Below are 18315 nucleotides of genomic sequence, written 5' to 3'. Positions count from 1 at the left end.
CAAGGAGTCACATATCGGATAAAATTGCTTCCTGCGCTCTGTTAGGGCCGCTGAGTAATCCTGGAAGATGCGGACCTCCGATTCTTCAAATTGTAAGGTCTCTCGGAGTTGTTTATATTTGCGCAGGATTTCCATTTTGTGGTTTTAATTCAATAGTTTGGCTATGACCATTCTAGGCCGGGCCTCTCGGGCCTGTTCCCTGCCCAGTCGGTGTGCCCTTTCAAGCCGGATAGGTCCCAAGCCCTCAGGTAAAGAAAAGGTGACAGTGAGCCATACTTCCAGGGCTCGGAGTAACTTTGGGCCCGCTACCGTTTCCGGGATACCCAGAAAATGCAAATTGGACCTATGTGAGTGATTTTCCAGGTCCTCCAAGCGCTCTGCTTGCTTCTGGGTCAGGGCTTGTAGCTCCAATAGAGTAGCTGCCTGGGCGGTCTGTGTATCTTCCAATCCTGATACTCTGGTCTCTAAAGCTGTAGTTCTGGCAGTCGTATCTGTGAGTAGATGTTCCATTTTCAATAGTTGAGCGGAAAGTTTATCGATGCTGGGCTGCATAGCCACTGTGACAGCCTGAGTGAGTGCTGTCAGCGCCTCTGGCGCTAGTTGTTGGATCGCCGGCGCGTGGGTGCCCGGCGCCATTTTGTCCCCGCTGCACTGCTGGCGTTCGCGGTCCTTCTTGTGCAGGCGGGTCAACATCAACGGCGCGGGAGAGGATAAAAATTTCTCCATGCAGCGGGGGCTTTCAACGCTGCAAATCGCGGGTCTCCGGTTTTCCGCGACCCGCTGGCAACAGGGCGAATTTGGACTCGGGGCCCGGGAGCTCAGGCAGCGTGCGTCTGCTGCGGCTCAGTGCATCACATGACCCTTCCTAGTCTATTAGTTTTTAATCCTCTTTTATATTTTTACTATATTGTAAACCACTTTGATTTTAACCTTGGTTTTATATTGGTGGTATATCAAATAAATTGAACTTGAACTTGGAAAATATTAATGTTATACAAATGGCTGCCTGGGAGTAGGACTAGTACAATTTCTTGTACCTTTTGGAAATCTTTCCACAATCTGTTTTCTGACTTAACGATGATCATGGGGGTTTAGGTTGGGGGAGATGGGGAAGGTAGGAGAAGTTCTATATGTTTGAAGGTTTCTCTTTATAAAAAAATAAAACAAAAGTCAGGGGATGGATTGTTTGTACCCACGTATATTTTCCTTGTTGGACTTTGACTCATACAGTTTGGTCTTTGATTGTTAGTTGTATACTTACCAAATGTCCTTTCACGGAGAACTTGTTTTGGTGCTTCTGTTTTGATATTGTGATACTTCCCTCTTTTCCATGGAACACAATTTGTGGATAGTGTTTTTAAGCCTTTTTCTGAAGAAATATTAAAGAAGGTTTTTACATTGTTGGTTTCACATTTTTTGTCTTGTTTATTTCGCTCTTTTCTCAATAAAAAGATTGAAAACAAAAATCAATTGTCGGTGCAAATTGGCAACAATTAGAATTTATGCAAGCATCTTGCTAGACATATTCTATAAAGAAGCAGGCATATATTCTAATACACACATCTGAAAAAGGGGCATGGTCATGGGTGTTCCAAGAATTTGTGTGCACTGTTACAGAGTACGTGTGATCTACACATAATTTAGGTACAGGGATTTACACTAGGTTTCAGCTGATGAAACTTTATGCCTAAAAGTTAGATGTGAATCCCAGCGCTAAGCACTAAACAGCGCCCAACTCAGAGCGCTGTTTATAGAATAGTGCTTGACGCTCATTGTTTTTGGTACCATATCTAGAATTTTATCCTATTTGTTCACCCTGAATCTGTCAATGCTGTGTTGACCTTTCTTAATGCTTGTGACTCTCTCCCCATCATAGGCTATAAATCCTGTATCCCCAGCCAACCTGAGTAGTACACACCAAGTTGAGGAATGAAACCTGAATCTCCAGTGTGGCACCATATAGCACTGCCATTGATACTTTGGGCTAGGACCCTTAAAGTATGATTTACTAAATGATTTCTCCATTAAAAAAACAAAACAGGATAAACACCTTAGTAAATCAGGTCCCTAATATATCTTATATTTCTGCATAATAGAAAACACATGCATGTTTTTTCTTTTTTTGCACAAAACCATTATACAAATATTAAAGCAAATCCTAAAAGCTTTGCCATTAACCAACAGAGCTGCAGTTATGTACCAATCATTATGTTCTCTGAAACAATCCCTTAGAGTCTCGTATTATGCAATCTATTTTACTCTGATAAATGTTTGATACGAGGGGAAAAAAAGTGCATCAGTAATTGAAAACCTGGGGGTAAAAAGTAATAGGAACCTAACTACTCTTTTTTCCCTTCTCTCCAGAGGAAGCTAGTTCTGAGAAAGGAAGCAATCACATTGCTATCATCTGCTCCTCAGAACCAATAACATCACAGTTCTAGATCTATAAGTGAAAGGGAAAAATGCATTTGGTAGGAAATAAAAGCAACTGTGTTTCACCGCTCAGGAATCCATGTTTCTTCTTCAGTGGTTGACTTTTTTTTAATCATTTCAGTCACTCAAATTAAAAATCAGTAGGTATATACCTAAGAATAAACATTTGTCTTACCAGAAATTGACTCAGAAAAAAAATATTCTAATGATTATAGCTACCGTAGCAGCTCTGCAGCAAATGTAAATCTCTTGAACTCACTTCATAAAAAAATTCTCACGTCTTGGCTTTTCATCTTGGTGGGCATTCATTGAACAGTGTATTAAATTTATGGGATGGATTCGAGCCCTGCCTCAAGAAACTCATAGCATCTACATTAAAAGACAGCTGTATGCCAAAGGTTTTATTTTAAGCAGGAGGATTGAAAGGAGAAGGCAAGGATATTTGATTAATTACTTTCTACTAATTTCATTGATTGCCAGAAAGCTAGTGAATTTGTTTGTTGTGTGGGGATGGCAATATTTGACATAGATTTCCCTGCTCAGTTAATTAGAAAAAAATACTTCAAAAGCTCTATCAAAGCAACAGTTATCAGTGCAGCTTCCAAATAAGATTCTATTTTTCCCACAGACTCAGAGGAGAAATTCCATAAAATACTGCATGTGCTAATATTTACATTCCCATTAAACCCATAGATTGTATAAATGCCCCCAGATTTGGGTGACTAAATTTGAGGGGCACTCAGATAGGGCACTGGTCTTTGACCTAAGGGCCGCCACGGGAGCGAACTGCTGGGCACGATGGACCACTGGTCTGAACCAGCAGCAGCAATTCTTATGTTATGTTCTTAATTGGTTAATGAGCCATTAATGAGCAATGCTAACATCCAGTTATTGGCACCAATTGGGATTTGCATACACATCTGGCTGTGCACTCTTATGTAACACCTGGTGCCCAGATCCCATAGCGCAAAACTCGAAGGGGCAAAGCCATGGGAAGGACATGGACATGTCAGGGGTACTCTAAAAAAGTTGTGTGTGTTGTTGTAAGGGAGTAAGGGGTCCTCCCTCACCATGGCTGCAAGTGTACTATTGGTCAATAGGGGGCACTAGACCAAGAGTAGGTAGATTCCAGGTCCCAGAAAGCACTGAGCCTTTGCAGCTCAGTGTTGAGGCATATTGGAAGAGTGATGCAATCCTGCTGAGGCAGAGGGGTAGGGCTCAGCCAGGAAGAAGGATAAATGCCCTAGCAGGGAGTTAATCAGGGAGGTCCCAAGGAAGAGACTTCCATAGAAAAAACTTTTTTCCTGATTGTGGGCTGAAAAGGAGCCCTGGAAAGTGTCTGGAAGTGCCAAGGTGACATCTGAGAAGAGGTAGAGAGAGAGAGAGAGAGAGAGGTAGAGAGAGAGAGAGAGAGAGAGAGAGAGAGAGGTGGAGAGAGAGAGAGAGAGAGAGAGAGAGAGAGAGAGAGAGAGAGAGAGAGGTAGAGGTAAAGGTAGAGGTAGAGAGAGAGAGAGAGAGAGAGGTAGAGGTAGAGGTAGAGAGAGAGAGGTAGAGGTAGAGAGGTAGAGGTAGAGAGAGAGAGAGAGAGAGAGAGAGAGGTAGATAGAGGTAGAGAGAGAGAGAGAGAGAGAGAGAGAGAGAGAGAGGGAGAGAAAGAGAGACTAGTAGGGTGAGAAGCATGCTATATGTATTAAAGACTTGGATGTTAAAGGTGTTAGCTAAAGGTAAGCCAGCCTCTTATACTGAATATATGTGGACTTTGGGCTAGATTCACTAAGCCCACCGATTAACTTCCGACCACTTAGCGACCCCTTTGCGAACCGATTTTCCTCCGACCCGGTTCACTAACCTCTGTCCCGATCATCCTCCGATCCGCGCATACAGATAAGGGGGAACAGCATTCAAATGCAGGCATGTAGTGATTCACTAAAAAAAATGAGGGGCACCGATTGGGCTGACCGATCAAAAATAAGCAACTGCTGAGAACCAGTTGCGCAGGTCCTTTCCAACTGCCCTGCTTCTCGGCCCCGATCTGCTCTCGGCCCCGATCTCCTGCTCTCACACTGAATCTCTCCTGCTCTCGCCTCGAATCTTTCCTGCTCTCTCCCGAATCTGTCCTAGCGCCCTGACTCTCCTGCCCTTCCCTGCAGTGCAAGCCCATGGTTTTAACCCGCAGGTTTAAAGTGGGTTAAAACTACGGGCTTGCAAAGAAAAAAAAAAGTAGGTTTCCTGTTCTACTGGGCACGGAGGGTCAGTGCATGTGCAGACCATCTACAGATGGTCTATGCATGCGTCAGGATTGCTGTAGAGCGATCTGGGCGGTCGGTTGGGGGTGTGATTCTGATTGCCCTCATTTGCATGAGGGCGGTTCGTGAATCAGCCCCCCAGACATGGATCCGATCCGATCCGTGCCTTTAGTGAATCTAGCCCTTTGTTCTGGGGTCTGGCTGTGACCAGATCATAACACTTGAGTAGAGAAAGACTGCCTTTGAAATTGAGACTACTTTTCCTTCCCTGAGCCTGTGAATTAATAGGGCTCAGATCTATGAAGTAATAAGAGTTTTATTGAACCTTTCATGTGTGTCAGTCTGTGTGTGTGCAGGCTTCACCCTAAAATGCTCTTGTTATTGAGTTGCTTGCATCGAGGGCCAGCATTTACACCAGGTTTTGGCAGCTGTTAGTCTGTCGCCCAAAATTAGGTGCAGAAATCAGCGAAAAGTGTGATTCTATAAAGGGTGCGTGCCCTTTATAATATCATGGTTAGTGCTTATCTTTTCCCATGCCCATTTCTTGAGCACCATTTATAGAATCTGGCCCTATAGGTTACCTAAAAAATTCAGCACTGACGAGTGCAGCGCTAAGCACGATTCTATAAAAATTAGGCGTGCTGTATAGAATCACGCTTAGAGCCACCTAAGCAATTTTAGGCCTTGCTATGTGTATTAACTGTTAGGTGCACCCAATTGATGTCAGGGTTTTTTTTTTGGCCTAAATGCATGTGCCTAACTTGTGCGCACAACGATGCCTAAGTCAAAAACAAGCACATATCCCAAAAACATGTCCACAATCCACCTCAGCAAATATATATATACTATGACCAAGTGGTCCAAATCCAGATATTAAATAAATCCAACAACCCACTACCAAATGATCAGTGATATCTCAAAGCAATATTCTAAATCTGTTTTATGAGGTAGAAAAAGCCTCAGAAATGGAGCTTTACACCCAATTGGGTATCAAAAGTGATACATCACTACGCTCCTGTTTAAGTCATTGGCAAAAAAACCCACCTTCATGTGCAATTCTTCATATATACTTATTTTAATATTATTTTTTATTTTTTCAGGGAGGCCATAAAAGTTATTTATAATTTTGTGCATTTCTGTGCTGCTTATGAATCCATGCAGTTAAATAGGTATTGGTCACTCATGGAGTTGCAATGGTTCATGCATCACACTAACTTGTATATATCTATACATCACGGAGTCAGAGAACAGCAGTTCAACTGGGAATATTCTCATTTTATCACTACTATCACCATAAATAAGAAATTAGAACTTATCTCATAGAAATTCATTTAAACTTTAGTGTTTTTCTTATATATGTTTCACTGCCACTGTGTGGTCACTGATGCAGCCAGCGTTTCATAGGATTTATTTTATTCCCGTTGCATCAGGGTAAATGTCCACCCCAACCATGCACACTTTTAGGTAGGTGCTTTGGACTAAGCATATACCATTTTGTGTTATGTGCTTTCCAAGCTAACTTCCAATTAAGTCCAATTAATATCAATTACAAATTGATAATTGCCAATTATGCCTATTAATCAATTAAGTTGGGTGCCTGCATTGGCTAGGCTCACCGATGTAGGTGCCTAACTTTAGGCACCTACATGTTTAGAATACTAGCATATACAGTATGTGTGTATATGCCAATATTTTGCCTAAGTGCTATTTGTAAATTCAGGCATACCTTGCATATGGTATATTTGCAAAGGGGACCAACGTGCACCTGGATAGAGAATGTAGGGCTTACACTTACTGTGAGGGGCAGCTAAAAATTGCCCAGATACTTTAATGAAATCTTATACATATACAAGCTAGGACATACATTGAGATCTGAAAGTCGAATGTTGTTAGATATGGGAAGACGTGAAGAGGTATATTATACTGATACAGCAAAATCCTCCTTTTCAGTGGCTGACCCAGTTATGTGGAACGATATGCCTGGGAATTTATATATATATGTGATAATGTTTTGAGGTTTAGGAAATTGTTAAAAACTTATTATTATTATTATTTTTGTCCAGGCATGTAATTGAAAAGAAGAACTATGAACTTGGTGAGCTGTCTGTATCATTAATTACAGCTTATGGGTGATGTAAATGATTCAGTGTTTGATTAATGTTTATTTGTTCAACTGATTAAGAATGTTTTATTGTAAGCCGCCTAGGTTTTAGGAAGATAATAAATATTTTAAATAAAATAAAAAGTTCTTAGCCCAACTAACAAAGTTGGGGCAGTCTCCATCAAGGGCTATACACTTTAGTCCAGCGATTTTCAATTTTTTCATTCCATATTTTTCCGACAGAACAAAAAAGTGGAAAATCACTGGACGAAGTGTATAGCCCTCGAAGGAGACTGCCCCAACTTGGTTGGACTGAGAACTTTTCAGCGGCTCCTCGTATGTATGTACCTTACAGAATGCTGAAAATTATGCGCATATCTCTGACATTTAGATGTGAGCATTTACACCAGCTTTATGACTGACAGAAGTGATCCTGTCACACTGGAAAAAAAGGAGCAGAGATGACTAAGTTGGCAGTTGTAATATGGAAAAACTAGATCTCTTAAGAAACCAAAATGTACATTACATTCTAGCACCTGTCTAACTGCACAGGCATGTATATACTTGGTTAAGCTAGGATTCCAAAAAGAAAGTAGATACCTATTTTCCTTTACAGAATAGACTGTCTAATTATAGATACCCTCTTAGAGAATTATCCTTACAATGAGGGGGGAAAACCCCATTAGTACATAGCCCCCATAATCATACAGCATAGATTTTGCTGGAGAAAAGATTTTCATACATTTCTTAGGAATCTACAGTCAGTCATGAGATTGTAGTGATGGATAACTGAGTTGATGTCAGAGTAATGAGGCACCAGAGATGCATTACCATAAGCAAATTCCATAGCCCACATCAACAGTCAGCTTGCATACAGAATTTTATGGGAAAAGCAAATACATGAACTGTACTGATGAGGATGAAAGGTTTTCCAGCAGTTAGGACATAAAATAAAATGCATAACTGAAAATATACATCCACTTTATTTTAAGTTGTTCAAATAAAAATAACTCTTGACATATAAACCACCAGCCTTTCTCTAAATAAGTAAATTCTTACTTGAAAAAAGTGGATGATTCTTGTCTTTCCTCTTCAGGTCTGGTTTATTGAGAAACAGCTGGCCAGTGATCATTTCAGTTAACTTATCATCTGTCTTGTTCCCTACCAATTGAGTGACTAACGGCATCCCAGTACAATCAGTAAATAGTCAGATCACAGATGGAGGGAAGTAGAGACTGGAGAACAATGTATAATGATAGCAGTTCATAATTCCTGCACAGGGGGAGATAAATGCAAATTCTGAGGTATAACCACAAATAATACTCAATTATAATCTGTAAACATAACTTTTCAAAAATACTAACGGTAGCAAAACTGTTTGGCTGATGTTATGTAGTACATAGTCAGCCACCTGATTTTTATTCCAGAATTGATGCCAGAATTACCACACATGTCAACAAAATTCATTATGATGCTTTGAAGAATAGAATAGTCTATACCAGGGGTAGGCAATTCTGGTCCTCGAGAGCCACAGGCTGGCCAGGTTTTCAGGATATCCACAATTAATATATACGAGATGGATTTGCATGCACTGCCTCCTTGAGATGCAAATCTATCTCAAGCATATTTATTGTGGATATCCTGAAAACCTGACCCGCCTGTGGCTCTTGAGGACCAGAATTGCCTACCCCTGGTCTATACCAATATAGCATTGGCTAAATGAACTGAAATATAGTATGCTATAGAATAGGGGTGTCCAACCTTTCAGCCCTTACCAGGTTCAGGATTTCCTAAATGAATATGCATGAGATCTATTTACATACAATGAAAGCAGTGCATGCAAACAGATCTCATGCAAATTCATTGGGGAAATCCTGAAAACCCGACTGGATTGTGGCCCTCAAGGATTGATGTTAGATAACCCTGCTATAGAAGAAAGCAACTATCTGTATCTCATACATATATAATTATAAAGATTTTTTTTAAGTTGGAGCCTCAGCAGGCAACCCCAAGTCATAGGTATATATATATATATATATTTAATCTTTATTGGATTTTCACATCTGTCAAAAGTGCAATATAATATACATACCATAACAATAAACAAATAAGCACTTATACTCAATCAATATCAATACAACAATAAACAATAAAAAAACCACCCAACCAATATATCGTCATGGAATCACATAAAAGATATACCCTCCCCCCCCCCCCGATGTGCAAGTACTAAACCAGCAGAAATAATGATAACCGAGAACTATAACAATTCTACAAAAGACGTCAATGGACCACATACTATAATTTAAATATTTTAGTATGCCCTAGCAATTCAGCATTCATTTTCTCATATTTATAACTTAAACATAAGTTCGCCCACCAAAAAGTGAAATTAAAACGGTCCCAATTTTTCCAGTTATGGGTGACCATTTGCATAGCTATCCCTGTCATAATTAAGAAAAGCCGGCATTTATATCTGTCCATGGGGGGCTTAATATGCAATATTATTCTACATATGACTACCTCATATGTCAATGGAATCGCAGATACCAGTATGTTATTAATCTGACCCCAAATTGACTTCCAAAAGTTGAGTATCAAAGGACAATAAAACAGTAGATCAGGGGTGCCCACACTTTTTGGGCTTGCGAGCTACTTTTAAAATGACCAAGTCAAAATGATCTACCAACAATAAAATTAAAAAAAAAAACACAACGCACACTGTACGCATACAATTGTTAATTATCATTCCTATTCTGGGGTTTTTTCAAAGAGGTCAAAGGAGATGACTCTATGCACTGTCACCTCAGTAACAACCATACAAAAATAGACAAATACCCACCCCCTCCCTTTTTACTAAACCACGATAGCAGTTTTTAGCGCAGGGAGCTGCGCTGAATGCCCAGCGCTGCTCTCGACGCTCATAGGCTCCCTGCGCTAAAAACCTCTATTGCGGTTTAGTAAAAGGGGACCATATTGTAAAATATAGAGAGCAGATATAAATTCAGACACATTTTGATCACTAAATTTAAAATAAAATCATTTTTTCTACCTTGTCTGGTGATTTCATGAGTCTCTGGTTGCACTTTCTTCTTCTGACTGTGCATCCAATCTTTCTTCCCTTCTTTTAGCCTGTATGCTTCCTCTCTTCCTGACCTCATTCCCCCCCCCCAATGTTTTCTTCTTCTCTCCTTGCCCTCTCTTTCTTTCTCTCTTCATGCCCCCATTCTTTTTTTCTGTTTCTCTTCTTTCCTTCTGTCTCCCTGCCTGCCCTCTTTCTCCCTCCCTGCCCACCCACAAGCCACTGCTTCTGCCGCTGCCATCGGATAACAGGCCCCCAAAGCCGCCCGCCGCCGGCCAAGCTCTCCTTGCTTCGGGCCCACCAGCATTCCTCTCCCCGACGTCAATTTTGCCGTCGGAGAGGAAGTTCCGCTGGCCAGAACTTCCTCTCCGACGGCACAATTGAGGTCGGGAAGAGGAAGGCTGATCGGCCCAAGATCGACATTTTGGGAAAAATGCTGCCGGGTCCTGCCTTTGAGGAAACAGAAAGTAGGCAGGACCTGGCAGCAAGAAGAGCAAATCGCAAGCTTCACTGACCTGTCTCCCGCTTTAGCCCGCGAACAGGGCTCTAACATGTGCGTGCCGGCTTCCCTTCTTACCCCCTCCCCCTCCCCGGACATAACTTCCGGTTTCAGAGGGAAGCGAAGGGAAGCCGTACAAGCACATGTTAGCCCCCGGAGCATAAGTTCTCCAAGCCTTTTTTTGTTTTTTATTTTAAATGTTGAGCAGCGGAGGCAGCAGCAGAATTCAGGAGCGGGCCAGTCAGGAGGGGAAAAAAGAGAAGGGAAGAAGGGAACCCGTTCTGCGATCGACTGGGGTCGCCTGAGCGAGCGACCTGTCGATCGCGATCGACGCGTTGGGCACCCCTGCAGTAGATGATCCAGTGTCCCTATTTCTAGATGATAGTGCCAGCATCTATTAGATTTGGAACTATCCAATTTCTGTAAACGAACAGGGGTCCAAAATCTTCTATGTAACAAAAAACCCCATGTTTGTCTCATAGATGCTGACGCTGTACATCTCATCCTCCAAGTTCAAATTCGTGGTCACTGAGACGCAGAAATATGCTGCTTGATTTCAATGCTCCAAATGTCTCTAAGACTAGTTTTTGGCTTTTTATTCAAAAATTCAGATATTAATTTATATTACTGGGCGGCTTGATGTCCTAGGAAATCTGTCTGGAAGCACAGGAACTGCAAGCTAAAATGATTTTTTTTAATTTCATCAATCTGAATGGCTTGCTTCAATTGCAACCACTTATAAATTTGAGACTTTGATATACCAAAAGATTGTTGCAGTCGTGAAAAATCCAGCAATTTCCCATTTGATATTACATCCTCTAGTGCAGTGGTTCCCAACCCTGTCCTGGAGGAACACCAGGCCAATTGGGTTTTCAGGCTAGCCCTAATGAATATGCATGAAGCAAATTTGCATGCCTATCACTTCCATCATATGCAAATCTCTCTCATGCATATTCATTAGGGCTAGCCTGAAAACCCGATTGGCCTGGTGTTCCTCCAGGACAGGGTTGGGAATCACTGCTCTAGTGTACTTATGCCTGCCTGCATCCAGTGCTTCCAGTGCTGAGGTTTCGAATTACAGACAGAGGAAGATAAATTTTTCCTTCACCCATATAAATCCTTCAGTTCTTCATCAGGATCATTTGCCGAGATTCCCTCCTCTGACGATGTGTAAATGATGCTGACAAACACTCTTCATTTTCCTCCCATAGAACATAGGGGCGGAACAATCCAATTCTAACCAATGACGCAAAACTAAAGAAGTAAACAAGTATCCAGCTGTTCAATTCAAAATAAGAAATGTCGTTATTAAGTCTTCCTTTCGAGGATTATGTACCTTCGTATATTACTTCACAAATCTTGAAGGAAATAAAGTTGTTACCTGAGAAAACTGACTTTTGAATCCTCGTCCCAAATCTTATGTTTATATAGCTTGACAACAGCGGATTAGAAGGTCTTAACAAAAATGATGTCATCCATATATGGCATGCTAAATGGAGAATCAGATTTTCCCCCTCCATTTTCCCTCGTGCAGTAAATTATCTTCATGAACGTTTCCTTATACTTAACTAGTCCAGTTTTACACTGCATAATCAAGGAGGCATCAGGCATAGGAGGATGGGGAAATACATGGAAGGACAAGAAGCTATATTGCACTGATGGGCTACATATTACTACAACAGGAAAAAGAAACCTTGCAGAGAAATTTAGACAATATGCTTCAAGGCATTTAAACTAGAAGGTGGGGGTGGTGTATGTATGAAGGACAATTATAGAGACCACCCCCGGCAAAAGAAAAGATGTGATAGTAGCAAAGATTGCAACATAAACAATATCAGCAACTCATTTCTTAGTATTGCAACGGAAAGTGAAACGAAACAAAAATCTATAAGAAAAAGGAGATTACTACTGAAAAATAGCTGGAAAGCGATGACCACAAATGCTCGCAGTCTAAGTAACAAAGTTCATGATCTGCAAGCCCTGATGTTAGAGGCAGATCTAGATATTGTCGCTATCACAGAGACATGGTTCAGTGAATCACATGGATGGGATGCAAACATACCGGGATATAATCTTTTTAGGAAGGTCAGAGATGGTCAAAAAGGTGGAGGAGTAGCTCTCAATGTAAAGACCGAAATGCAAGGGACCTGGGGAGAGGAAGAAGCGATATGGATTGCTCTGAAAAGAGAAGATGGAACTTCTATCTAAATGGGTGTAGTCTACAGACCTCCGACTCAATCACAGCAAATTGATAAGGATCTGATTGTGGATATCCAAAAGTTTGGAAGGAAAGAGGAGGTTCTGCTGTTGGGAGATTTCAACCTGCCGGATGTGTACTGGAATGTTCCGTCTGCAGAATCGGAAAGAAGTAGGGAGATTGTGGATGCCTTTCAAGAGGCTCTGCTCAGACAAATGGTGACGGAACCCACGAGGGAAAAGCGATATTGGATCTGGTCCTCACAAATGGAGAGAGTATCTCTAATGTTCGGGTGCTCACCTGGGAAGTAGCGATCATCAAACGGTTTGGTTTGATATAAGGGCTAAAGTGGAGCGTGGCCGCACGATACTTAAAGTCCTAGATTTCAAATGTACAGACTTTAATGCAATGGGAGAGTACCTGAAGAAAGAGCTGTTATGATGGAAGGACATAAGAGAAGTGGAAAGACAGTGGTCTAAGCTGAAAGGAGCGATAAAAATGGCTAAGGACCTTTATGTGAAGAAAATCAATAAAAACAAGAGAAAAAGGAAGCCGATATGGTTCTCCAAACTAATGGCGGAAAAAATAAAGGCGAAAGAGTTAGCATTCGTGAAATATAAAAAAAACCCAAGAAAGGGAGTGAGGAATCCAAGATGGCGGTCGCTATCTAGCTGTGCTTGGCAGGCTTAGCATTTTTTCTTCAACTTTTCAATTATTTGAACCAGATACTTACACTATTGGAATGCCTCATACGAAGAGGAAGGGGAGTGCGAGAGCGGGTCAATTACCTCTGCTCACATCGTCTCCGGCCCAACAGACGATTCAGCGGTTTCTACAGCCGCTGAGCCCAGCCGATGCCCAGATATCCCCGTGGCGGGAGAGTTCCGCGTTGAACCTGAGTGAGGGAGCACTTGGGTCTCTGGACCTGATGACATCATTGTCTCCACCGCATCTCTCTGCACCTCCATGTCCAGCAGAGGCGCAGAGTGTTGAGCTTGACCCCGAGGGAGAGGAGCAGGAGACCCCGGAGCAGGCAATGGGAGGAGCTACTGCCCTAGCTGGAACGCTGGGTGGAAGGATGGCTGAAGGAGAAGGAGTACCAACAAGCACACCAGCAGTGACACTAGAGACACTTCTAGAGGCTATCAAGACACTGGATGTGAAGGTGGAGAAGACTGCCTCAGATATTGAGGTAATGGTTAAGAAAATAGATAACTTTTCTGATAGTTTGGTAAAAGTCAAGCAAGAGTGCATGGACAAAATACAAACTGAGTCAGCTTCATTGAAAAATTCAATTACCACTATTGTTAAAGAACAAAATTCTACTGCCCGTAAAATAGAAATGATTGAGAACTTTAACAGAAGATTGAATTTGAGAATCCTAAATTGCCCAAGGATTTTGGCAATATCACCTATTAAGATTTTTTAAAAATTCCTGGTAGAATATTTGAATTTTCCACAAGATCAGATTCCGCCCCTACATAAAGTATACTTTTTACCTATTTCAAAAAGAAATTCTGATATACCTAAGGGTGAGAACTTGGTCTCTGATAAAGACTTGCAAAATCTTACAGCAATATTAGAGGAATCATCTATGGAGGTTAAAGAAAGAGGAACTTTAATTGTTAACTTTATCTTTGAACAAGATCTTATTGCAGTTATGAGGTTATTCTTTAAAAAGTCTGGATCACTTTTTTATGATCAACGTTTATGGTTATACCATGATGTAACTAGAATAACCCAGGAAAGACGAAAAATGTTTTTGGGCATGAGAGAAGAGACAAGGAAGCTAAGTGCTACTTTCTTGCTAGCTTATCCATGCAAATGTGTTATTAAGTTTAGGGGGTCTGAAATATATGTTCTTTACACCAGATCATCTACGTTCCTTTTTAGATCTCAAGGGTTTATCTAGTGGAGGGAGTGTAGCTTAAAGGAAATGCTGGATTGTAGCGTTTAAGTCTTTACCTTTTTCTTTGTATTATTGTAATATTACTCCCTATAATATCTTTGTTTTTCTTTTTTCCTCCTAATTGAGGTCTAAGGAAGAGTTAAGTTTTTATAATAATATTTATTTTAAATACTTTAATGTTTAATGATGTTTTTCTTTTGGAACATGATTCTGTATTTCTAAACCAAGTAGTTATACCTGTAAAGTATGTTAAATTCAATAAAAATTAAAGTTAAAAAAAAACAACAAAAACCCAAGAAGAGGAGTGCAAAAAGGACTACAGGGTGAAACTGAAAGAAGCCAAGAGAGAGATACATCTGGCGAAAGCACAGGCGGAAGAACAAATGGCTAAAAATGTAAAAAAGGGAGACAAAATTTTTTTCAGATATATTAGTGAAAGGAGGAAGATGAAAAATGGAATTGCTAAACTAAAAGATGCTGGGAACTTATATGTGGAGAGTGATGAGGAAAAAGCAAATGTGCTATACAAATACTGTTCACAGAAGAAAATCCTGGAGAAGGACCGAGATTGTCTGGCAAAGTTACACGAGAAAATGGAGTGGATTCTGTGCTGTTCACGGAGAAGAGTATTTATGAGCAACTTGAAAAACTGAAGGTGGACAAAGCAATGGGACCAGACAGGATCCATCCCAGGATACTATGGGAGCTCAGAGAGGTTCTGGCGAGTCCTATTAAAGATTTGCTCAACAAATCTCTGGAGACGGGAGTGGACACAAAGAAGGGTGATGCTGGAAAATAGGTGGAATGGTAATTCTGACAAACACAGAAGGGAAATGCTGGATCAAGGAGAGATGGGGCTCAGGCTAGATGGAATGAGGAGAAATGCCTTGTTGGCCCAGAACTTCCTCTCCTACGTCAGAATTGATGTCAGGGAGCGGAATGCTGGTCAGCGCGAAGCTTCTGCAGGGAAAGCTTGGGACGGCGGTGGCTTGGGGGCTATTCCCCGATGGCGGTGGCAGCAAACCGAGTGGCTTGGGGGAGGGTACGGAGAAAGAAAGAAAGGGGGCAGACGGAGACAGAAAGATGGGGGAACAGGGAGACAGAAAGAAAAAGTTGGGGGAGAGAATGAGGTCTGGAGGAGAGGAAACATACAGGAGGCTGAAAGAAAGGAAGAAAGATTGGATGTACAGTCAGAAGAAGAAAGTGCAACCAGAGACTCATGAAATCACCAAACAGCAAAGGTAGGAAAAATGATTTTATTTTCAATTTAGTGATCAAAATGTGTCTGTTTTGAGAATTTATATCTGTTGTCTATATTTTGCACTATGGCTCCCTTTTACTAAACCGCAATATCGTTTTTTAGAGCATTGAGAGCAGCGCGAGGCATTCAGCGTAACTCCCTGTGCTAAAACCTACTATTGTGGTTTAGTAAAAAGGGAGGGGGTGTATTTGTCTATTTTTGTATTTTGTTACCGAGGTGACATTGCATAGAGTCATCTGCCGTGACCTCTTTGAAAAAACCCGGAATATGAATAATTAACATTTTCTCTGCCTTTCATTGTGCTTTGTGTTTTTTTTTAATTTTATTGTTGGTAGATCATTTTGACTTAGTCATTATAAAAGTAGTTCGCAAGCCCATAAAGTGTGGGCACCCCTGGGATACAGGATCCGAGGCAACATGGTTTTACAAAAGGTAAATCGTGCCAAACGAACCTGATTGAATTTTTAATTGGGTGACCAGAGAGCTAGATCAAGGACATATGCTAGATGTAATTTACTTAGATTTCAGCAAAGCCTTTGATACAGTTCCTCATAGGAGACTGTTGAACAAACTTGAAGGGCTGAAGTTAGGACCCAAAGTGGTGAACTGGGTTAGAAACTGGCTGTCGGACAGACGCCAGAGGGTGGTGGTTAATGGAAGTCACTCGGAGGAAGGAAAGGTGATTAGTGGAGTCCCTCAGGGTTCGGTGCTGGGGCCGATCCTGTTCAATATGTTTGTGAGTGACATTGCTGAAGGGTTAGAAGGAAAAGTGTGCCTTTTTGCAGATGATACCAAGATTTGTAACAGAGTAGACACCAAAGAGGGAGTGGAAAATATGAAAAAGGATCTGCAAAAGTTAGAGGAATGGTCTAATGCCTGGCAACTAAAATTCAATGCAAAGAAATGTAAAACCAGAGGACAGAATTTGAGGTTGAGGGGTGGTAGATTCAAAGGCAATGTTAGGAAGTTTTACTTTACGGAGAGGGTGGTGGATGCCTGGAATGCGCTCCCAAGAGAGGTGGTGGAAAGTAAAACTGTGACTGAGTTCAAAGAAGCATGGGATGAATACAGAGGATCTAGAATCAGAAAATAATATTAAATATTGAACTAAGGCCAGTACTGGGCAGACTTGCACGGTCTGTGTCTGTGTATGGCTGTTTGGTGGAGGATGGGCTGGGGAGGGCTTCAGTGGCTTTGAGGGTGTAGATGGGCTGGAGTAGGTTATAACGGAGATTTCGGCAGTTGGAATCCAAGCACAGTACCGGGTAGAGCTTTGGATTCTTGCCCAGAAATAGCTAAAAAAAAAATTTAAAAATTTAAACTGAATCAGGTTGGGCAGACTGGATGGACCATTCGGGTCTTTATCTGCTGTCATCTACTAGGTTACTATGTTACTATTTATTGTCAAAGAAAACAGGAACAGTTACTCACATATATCTGCAAAAGAATCAATGCAGAACAGAAACTTCGAATTGTGAATTTAAAAATAACTTGTACAGAATCCTTTACCTAACATTTACACTCGCTATTTAATCTATTGGTTCCGATTGTTGGGAAATATATTTTCAATTTTTCAGGATCCTCTTATTGAGAAGTTTTATTTTGATACGTGACCTCATAATCGCAGGATAGAAAAGCCTGTACTGTGCTCCAAGCTGCTTTAATTGGGGTCATAACTGTAAAAATTGCTTTCTCAAATTTGCTGTTTTTTTTCCGCAACTAGTAAAATTTTGGAATCTCTATAAGTTAAGTTCCTATTTTGCTTAGCGAATTGTAAAATTTCCATTGCTTGCTGAAAGCGTAAAACACAGAAGATTAACGGTCTGGGGCCAGAAAAACCGTTGGATCGCTTTATTAGTGGGTCTTGTTTAATCCTTTTTGATTTGCCACCGGAAAAAGCGGTTTCCAAGTTGATTTGTTTAGTTTAAGCCATAATATAGGAGAGGTAATCTAATTTAACAGAGAAATTTTGTTTTTGAACCGAAACCCCCCCCCCAATATTATGCCTGGAGGTGAGGAGCTATTCAATTACTCGTCCATCTCCTAGCACTTCCAAGCCACGCCCATAGTCATAGGTATATTATAAGCCCAGTGATTCAGCTGAGATCTTCTTAGGCTCATCTTTCCAAATTCTATTTTTATATATATAGCAGTTTTCTAATGTTTTGAATTTTCAAACTCTCTTTATTTATATACTTTTTTCATTATGGCTTTCATATCAAGTTGAAACAATATAACATCTTTCGGTTATGCCGTTGCCAGGATTCCCCCTTCCAAAATGACCATGTTTCACATTTTCTTTCTTCAGGGTCGGGGTTCCTTACTAAATACAATTTATAAGAAGAAAATCTATTTTAATTCTGAATTCAAAAAAACTATTAAAAAGATCAATAGCAGAGCAAAATATCAATATCTTAAAGCTGTCCTAGTTTCTCACCCTTAGTGACCAGTTAATTTTTACCATAGGTATCCCAGTATAATGGCTTTTAGTCCCTCCATGTCTATTCTGATGCCAGTTTTCTCTCTTTAAACCTCGTGGGTCTACCTGATTGGAGATGCATTCCTGCAAAATTTTCTAAAACAGTCG

The 18315-nt window shown here is 40.9% G+C and overlaps 1 long non-coding RNA gene across 8 annotated transcripts in view; it reads right to left on the bottom strand.

Annotated features, from left to right (window-relative positions):
* Nucleotides 1-18315, bottom strand: part of LOC117361963 — a 137196-nt gene that overhangs the window by 37839 nt on the left and 81042 nt on the right. For all 8 annotated transcript variants that reach the window (XR_004539770.1, XR_004539766.1, XR_004539767.1 and 5 more), the window contains 2 exons: nucleotides 7840-8052; nucleotides 1262-1369 (listed from right to left, as the gene is read on the bottom strand). This is a non-coding gene — a long non-coding RNA (uncharacterized LOC117361963). The remainder of the gene's footprint in view (nucleotides 1-1261; nucleotides 1370-7839; nucleotides 8053-18315) is intronic.

Source organism: Geotrypetes seraphini, chromosome 6 (assembly GCF_902459505.1).
Source record: "Geotrypetes seraphini chromosome 6, aGeoSer1.1, whole genome shotgun sequence".
Lineage (NCBI taxonomy): Eukaryota > Metazoa > Chordata > Amphibia > Gymnophiona > Dermophiidae > Geotrypetes > Geotrypetes seraphini.
This window is presented reverse-complemented; position numbering and strand designations above follow the sequence as displayed.